The following is an 8,329-nucleotide window of genomic DNA, read 5'->3' as shown; positions in this document are numbered from 1 at the left end:
ATACACATTCATTTAATAACATTTCTTTATTCAAATTAAGAAAAACATTGAAAAATATTCAAGAGTATTGAATTAAAGAAACATTAGTAGCAAAGGACATACCATTTTTTGATTAAACATGATTTGTTCGGTATAAGCCCAGAGAAAGAATGAATCCTCTCAGAGGAATATAACATACTGATATTTCCTATAATGAAATAGACACTCCTTTGTAACCAGAAAATTTCTACCTTTAAATGTAATTTTAAACTACTGTGAAATCTGAACATAGGATTTAGCTCATTCTTAAGATGAAAAACTAATGATTACAAATGATAAATATATTTAAATTTATAAATGCTTTTATGGATATACCTTAAATATTATTACTTTGATTTTAAAATATTAAAGACTTTTATTCTTGCTTTAATGCTGGAAATATGTACAGTTGAAATGGAATTTGAAGAGTGAAGGTTAACAAGAATGAATATTCTCTTCACCAGGAAAATATTTTTAGAGTTATTCCATATAATCGACACATTAAGCATCATTCATCCCTTTAAGAAATAATTGTTTATGGTGTCTATATATTAAAAATATATTACCAGTGAAATAAAAATGTGAAAATATACTAAGGAAAGTCTTCAAGATTAAACTGTGTCTAATATTTACAAACATTGGTAGAGAGACTAGAAAGCTAGCTTATGAGTAAGAGCATATGCAAGTTAAGCACAACTGAATTCACATTCCAGTACCCATATGATAGCTCACAACTGTCCAGAACTCCAGCTCTAGCATATCCAACACTCTTTGAGCCTCCTCTATGAACACTGTATACAGGTAGTACTCACACATCCATTTAGGCAATGTATCTATATACATGCATTTATGAATAAGCATGCATATATACAATGCACACACAGACACACAGACACACACACAGACACACACACAAACACACACACATATATATGTATTTATGTATATATATATATATATACATACACACACACATAATCAATTAATAAAAAATAGACTAAAAATTTAAGAGGGATTTGTGAGGGGCTCGATGAAGGAAAAAAAGAAAGAAATAATATAATTATAATTTCAAGTAATAAAAACAGATCAAAGAACTCCATTAAAATGTTTTCAAGAGTTTGCAAGATTTTTCACTATGTACATATACACTTCCTATATTTCTAATATATATATATATATCAACATATTACTATTGTTATATAAATATACTATAAATTTTAAATATATGTTATATAACATAATCATATGTATTTTCTGAAATTTGTTTAGATACAGGTGTGCACGTTTTGTAAATATTGAATAAAGGGATGTTGTAAGTACAACATATTAACTGAATGGCATGAAAACACCATGATCAGCATTTTTGTTTTATGTATGACAGTTTAGTATACCATACTTAAGTATATTGCTGTCGTATTGGAAATAAATCTTTTTGTAAAAATAGCAAGATTTTTCAGTGATTGTTTTTCTTTTCAGGTAATGGATGCTCTCCTTATATGTTTCCTTAATGAAATTACTGATTGTTTCTCAGGTGAAAAGCATGCATTTTTTCTCACATATTTAGTACTTTTATTTGGAATTCCTTTTCCTTCCTAAATCTTTCAAACTGAATTAAGCAAGTAATTACTGGGACATTCCACTATAAATAAGTCTGGAAGGTGTATGATCATAAGCCACTTACCAAGATACAGTTCATCATTCAAAAATAAACATGAATTTAAAAATATGAAAATGAAGCTTTTCCAAATCAAAGACTTACAGATGTTCACCTTATCTATAATGAATTACAGGAAGCCTCCAGATGAGTTAAAAACACCAGTCTTGCTTTTCAAAATTTACTGGTCTTGTTCGCTTTTATCTTAAATGTGGACATCCTCCTGAGTACAAAGGCTCTGAGAACTCAGCCATTAATTGGACAAAATGCCCAGAGGTAATTTAGGTCGATGATTATTTCCAGACAACTGGTAAAAATGGGCCTAATTAAAATTCAGGAGTAAACACAGAGTGGGGGAACAGAAAAGTGTCACCGGAGTCACATGAAAGTGTTGGAATGATGATGGATATAATGAATCACTGCAGGAAACACACAGTAATCCCATCATCTAAAGTATGTGTCTGGCATGTGCAGGGAGCTGAGGACAATACCTTGTATGGTTTTAACATCTCACATCAAGCAGATAGTCAATTTCTTTTTCTATGTCTTCTCCTCTAGTTTTTCACATTTAAAAGAATTATGTCAAAAGGTAAATTATGGATCATACTCAAATAAATTTTAAAAATGCTAAATATTACACAATGTTTTAGCCTGCTATCCATAAAATCTTATGGGATAGGAATATCAGTTTTTATGTCAGTTCTTACAATGTTGGACACTGGCATGTAAAACATCCTCAGATCTGATGTTCTCAGTTATATATGAATAATAGAAGTTTCAGCAAACCCAATACTATTATTTGAGTCTTTAGTATAGAAGTTGCATACAAGCAGGAAATAAGAATTCATGTTAGATTACCAGTTCTTTATTCAGAGAAGAATCTAGAATTTTTAAATTTTTGTTTCATTTGTAAGATTGTTAAAACATTATATTAATTTACTTTGACTTTACATTTTATTTAGCTTATCTCTTGATTTTCTTTTCTTCCCTGCACATTTAGTTCATTATGATACTTAGAAGTGGATTGTGGGAGAAATTTGGGAGTTTGGAATTTTGAGCCATAAAAAGCTATAGGATTCTGTAATCAGAGCTTGATGGGAAACTCCAGTGAAAGTTAAGAAGATCAGAGTACCCACTGATAAGTGACTATTAGCCCACATGTTTGAATTACCCTAGATGCAAAGAACACATGAAACTCAAGAAGGATGACCAAAATGTGAATGCTTCACTCCTTCTTTAAAAGGGGAACTAGAATACCCTTGGCAGGGAATAGGGAGGCAAAGTTTAGCACGGGGGCAGATGGAACACCCATTCAAAGCCTGACCCACATGTGACCGATACATATAAAGCCACCAAACTAGATAACATGGATGAAGCAAAGAAGTGCAGGCCAACAGGAACCAGGTGTAGATCTCTCCTGAGACACACAGCCAGAATACAGCAAATACATAGGTGAATGCCAGCAGCAAACCACGGAATGGAGAACGGGACCCCCGTTGAAGGAATCAGAGAAAGGACTGGAAGAGCTTGAAGAGGCTTGAGACCCCATATGAACAACAATGTCAACCAACCAGAGCTTCCAGGGACTAAGCCACTACCCAAAGACTATACATGAACTGGTCCTGGGCTCCAACTTCATAGGTAGCAATGGATAGCCTAGTAAGAGCACCAGTGGTAGGGGAAGCCCTTGGTCCTGCCAAGACTGAGCCCCCAGTGAACGTGATTGTTGGGGGGAGGGTGATAATGGGGGAAGGATTGGGAGGGGAAGCCCATATAGAAGGAGAGGGGGAGGGGCTAGGGGGATGTTGGCCCAGAAACTGGGAAGGGGAATAACAGTCGAAATGTACATAAGAAATACTCAAATACTCAAGTTAATAAAGATTAAAAAAAAAAGATCAGAGTACCAAAGGAAATATGGGCATTAGATGTCCATTTCAAAAGATTTTAGAAGAAAAGACAATATATATGTGACACATTTAACTGGTATTTATACGGATTTTTTTGATTACCTGGTTGTGTCCATGCTTACTAAACACTACAGTGAGAGAGGAATCAAAAGAAACTGATTAAATTGCTTAATTGGGAAAGTACTAATACCATATATCATTCAGGCTGGACATGGTTATTTTTCTATTGTACCTACTGGGGTTTATAATGAGATTTTAAATTAACAATGTGTAACTTGGAAAGTAAAAAACATGAGAAATGTTAAAATTGTGGAGAATGGTAGAGAGGAAAAAAACTAAATTTTCTTTTTGTTTCTTGTTTGTTAAGTTTTAAATAATGAGGTTAATGTATTTGGCTTTCGTGATATATGATTGTGTTTTCTATAAAATTTCTTTTCATTTATCACATATTCACTTTACATTCTACTTACTACCATGTCCCAGTCACTTGCTGCCACAGTCCTTCTCCCATTTCCCCTTTTCTTCTTTGAGCAATTGGCACACACCTTGGCACTTCAAGTTTCTGCTAGGCTAAGTGCTTCCTCTCCCACTGAGGACAGACAAGGTAGCACAGCTAGAAAAACATATGTATGTAAAGGTAACTGTTTTTAGCATTAGCATAACGAAGAAGAAATCTCAAACTGTGCACAGATTCAATAGGGAAGTTGACAGAAAGCAAAATCCTACTTCTCAGATGTTGCAGATTATAGACATTCAGATTTATTCAAAATGAGGGTAAAATCAGTGAGAATGCCACTAAAAGTTTCCCTGCTCCAAATTACCATATTGCAAGTATTCCCTTGAGTTCCATAACTAATATCCGTAGAAGTCACTTTGTCTATAAGATGAGGCCAGGTTATATCTCAGATTCATAGAATAATCCCAATCTATCAACCACATGAGGTTAACATTATGGCTATGAAAAATATCAGTTTGGAGCAGTGAAAGATTACATCAAGGTTCAATAAAGTCAACAAATTTAGGCAATGGAATTCAGAATTGCATTCATTCATGGTGGCCTTGGAGTCCTTGGTTCTAGAATGTGAAGATAAAGACCAATTTAGAGTGGAGACTCTAAAAAATAGGAGATGCTAAGGCAATGAGATATATACTTAGGAAACCTCTATCTACAATGGTCATGCAAGGGAGATCACATTTGTTCCAAGCAGCACACACAGAACGGTGAAAATATACAAGCCTCACAGAGTTGAAAGGTTGCCACTAAAATGCTTCCGATATAGACAGAGCCAAAACGTTTGGGATTCACCTCTTTAGGTCTTGAGTTTTCATTGGTCTAGTCTTTCAATGTTTTCTTCCCCTTTCTTCTTTTGGAATGTGAATAGTTATTCTGAAATATTGTGTATAGGAAATATACAATATTCAGGTTTTCATATTTAATGTTATCAGCTTTAGAAGAGACTTAGAATGCTTTTAAATATATAAATTGTTGAGATTTGAAGAATTCTTATACATGTACTAAATGTATTTAGTATGGAGATGAGAATTATAACAAGATACCAAACTTTACCACAACTATCCACAAAGCTCTAAGGTGAAAACTGTGCTCCAAATCAATTGATACATTTGCACTATCACTCAGATTGGCCAAAGAGATTCTCAGGTGTATGAGCAGAAATCAAACACTTAGGAGTGACATGACAAGGATTTCTATAATTGTTCAACTAACTAATTCAGTTATACAAAGCCAGATTGCAAAATATCCATAGACTTTGGAAACAAAAAAGGATATCCATGCCATATTACCTAGTTTATATTTATAGATAACTTTGTGCCCTACAAGTCACACTAGCATATACCTCTTCTCCTTGTGAAGAACTTAGAGCTTATGATTCTCATGAGTATGATTTTTCTGAATGGAAAATGCACACTGAAATATGCTTCCACAGCCATCATTGGCTGAAGTATGTAAAACATCTTTGCTTTTAAATAGACAGAAACAGAGGGAAGTTACAGTAGGCAACTTACCTAGACTATATTGGCCAAAGGATTTAAATTTGGTCCAACCGTTTTTGATGAGATACTAAATTCTGACATCTTGACCTTATATTATAGCTTTCCCAGGACCATACTCTTATTAAACAAATGATCTCTTCCTAGTTTCTGAAACTAAAAGAAATTTTATAAAAGAGGCCACTAAACAAGTGCTGCAAGAGTTACAGATCATTAGCAACAACATGTCAGCCTAAGAACGCCTGAATGTATGCATCAGAGTTTACAAATACTGTCTACTATTTGAAAGGAAGAAAAGGGAGTATGATTTCTGTCATCCTCCATCTACCAATGACTAAGATATATACTTGAAAGTCAACTATTTCTATCTCTGGATACCTTCTTTTTCAGGAATATCTGGGCCTTTCTCTTTACACCAATTTAAAATTGGACACAAATCTCCTAATATGGACAGAGATAAAGAAAAGACATTTCAACCTTTAAAACAGTTCTGACTTGGGCTACAGTTCTAGCACATTCAGATCTCTAAAAATCTTTTCATCTATTCACCATGAAGCAAAAGGCATTACAAAAGAGGTTATAACTCAAAATTTAGAGTCGTAATGAACTAAAACACACCTCTCCAAACAACTGGATCCTGGTGAACTGAATGGCTATGATAACTTTCTAATGCCTGCCTGACCCAGTTCTAGACCTTATGCGTGGACCATGCTATATTCTATCATCAGTTCTGCTAACCTCTTGCCTGATGATGACTCAGAATTATTCATCCATTTTAGTCATGTGATGAAAGATGAAATTAGGTATGTGGGGAAAATCCAGGTACCTCAGCCAAGAGAAAATATTTGGTTGATCTTACCCAGATTCCTAGATTGGGAAAATGTCCATAATGTAGACATGGGCAATGGATAACCTTTTATTACCATTTCTTTCCAAGATAGGTTCTACAGAGAAACAGCTTCTCCACTACAAGGAAGGACAATAAAACAGAACCAAAAATCTTGGTCTTCCTAGAGGCTATTTTGCTTCTACTACAAATTGCTATTTTCCACTGCTCAGGACATTATAAATATGACTTCCTAGAAGCAAGTAGTAGCTGAGTCACTGATATGGCCCTTGGACAATTGGCCCTCAGATCCGTGATGCCTACTGATACTCTGGTGGCATAACTTGATCTGATATTGGAGAAAACAGACAGCTCAAGCCCACAGGTTGATGGGAGGCAACAGAGGGAAAGATCATTACCTAAAAGACAATAGGTAGGATTCTTGTAACTGACTTCACTAGGTAATTCATTTGAGGTCTATCTACAAAATATTCTGGGTTTTTTAGACCTAGGTGTGGTCTACAAACATTCCAGGTTTCTTAGAACTAGGTATACTATACATAGACTGGAAAATCTGTCATGGAAGGTTTTATCCCAGATGCCAGTTTTGTGCTTAAGTAAATTCAAAACAGAGGCCCAGGTAAGAGTATGAATGAAAGGACAACACCTCAGAGAACTCTGTAAAATGAGTTCATGGAGATTTGGCTTATTAGGAAAGGATTTAATATCTGCTAGGTTTTTTATATATTATTTTCAGATGCGTAGAAGCATGTTCCATGTGGAATTACAAGAGGCTAAATGCTTTCATCTAGTCATTTCCTCTTGTTCTGATGCCTACTGCTCTTTTGCCTTGAAGTTTAACTGTTCTGGACAAAAGAAATTATGACTGAGCCCTGAGACTATTGGACTAACGGTTTGACTAAATGTGTATCTTCAGGTATTTTCCAAACCATTTGTGCATCTTGGAACACATTCTGCCCAGATACAGACATACAATAAATAGAAATGAAAATGTAGTTTAATATCGGTATTATACTACAGAGAAGGGGGTAGGGGAGAGGGAGAGAGAGAGAAAGAGAGGGAGTCAGAGAGAAAGAGAAAGAGTTAGAGGAAGGAGGAAGATGAGGAGGAGGAGAAGAAGGAAGAGGAGGAAGAGTATCTATAATATCTATCCTCATTTCACTCTTAGTTGGAGCAGGCCTAGACACCTCAAGATACACAGACACATCATGGAGAAACATTTTACAAACATCAGTATATAGTTTAATTAGGATTTAGATGATTTGAACATTTTTATTTTTGAATTAAAACAACAGTTCAACAGTTTTATTCCTTTAGAGAAATAGTCTTACAAATATGGAGACATTTAGATTTCGTTCGCATGAGATGCAATGTATGGTAGTTTGACTATGTTTGGACCAGGTAGTGTTACTGTTTGGAAGTGTGGCCTTGATGGAAGAAGTGTGGATGAAGGCTTTAAGACCCTCATCCTATCTGCCGTCAGATGAAGCTGTTGAATTATCAGCTCTTCTGGAGTCACATCTGACTGGAGGTTGCCATGTTTCTGCCTTCATGATAAAGGACTGAACCTTTGAATTTGTAAGTCATCCCCAATTAGATTTGTCCTTATAAGAGTTTCCTCACTCATGGTTTCTGTTCGTAGCATTAAAACTCTTACTAAGACAATGTGGATGATATATGGCTTTGAAAGAAACTTATCGTTTGTATGATAATCAGTCATGAAAAAAATTTAAAAAGTCTTGCAGTGCTTGTCAGAAAACTAAAAACAAAAGAAAGAGACAAAGACATAAATCAGATAATTGATATCTTTTTCTGTTTTCTTGGTCTTCCTGGCTAACTACTCTGGTATCATCACTGCCTGAGGTTTTAGTTCTCATCCTGCTATGATTAATA

The sequence above is a fragment of the Rattus norvegicus genome, chromosome 1, assembly GCF_036323735.1.
Source record: "Rattus norvegicus strain BN/NHsdMcwi chromosome 1, GRCr8, whole genome shotgun sequence".
Lineage (NCBI taxonomy): Eukaryota > Metazoa > Chordata > Mammalia > Rodentia > Muridae > Rattus > Rattus norvegicus.
This window is presented reverse-complemented; position numbering follows the sequence as displayed.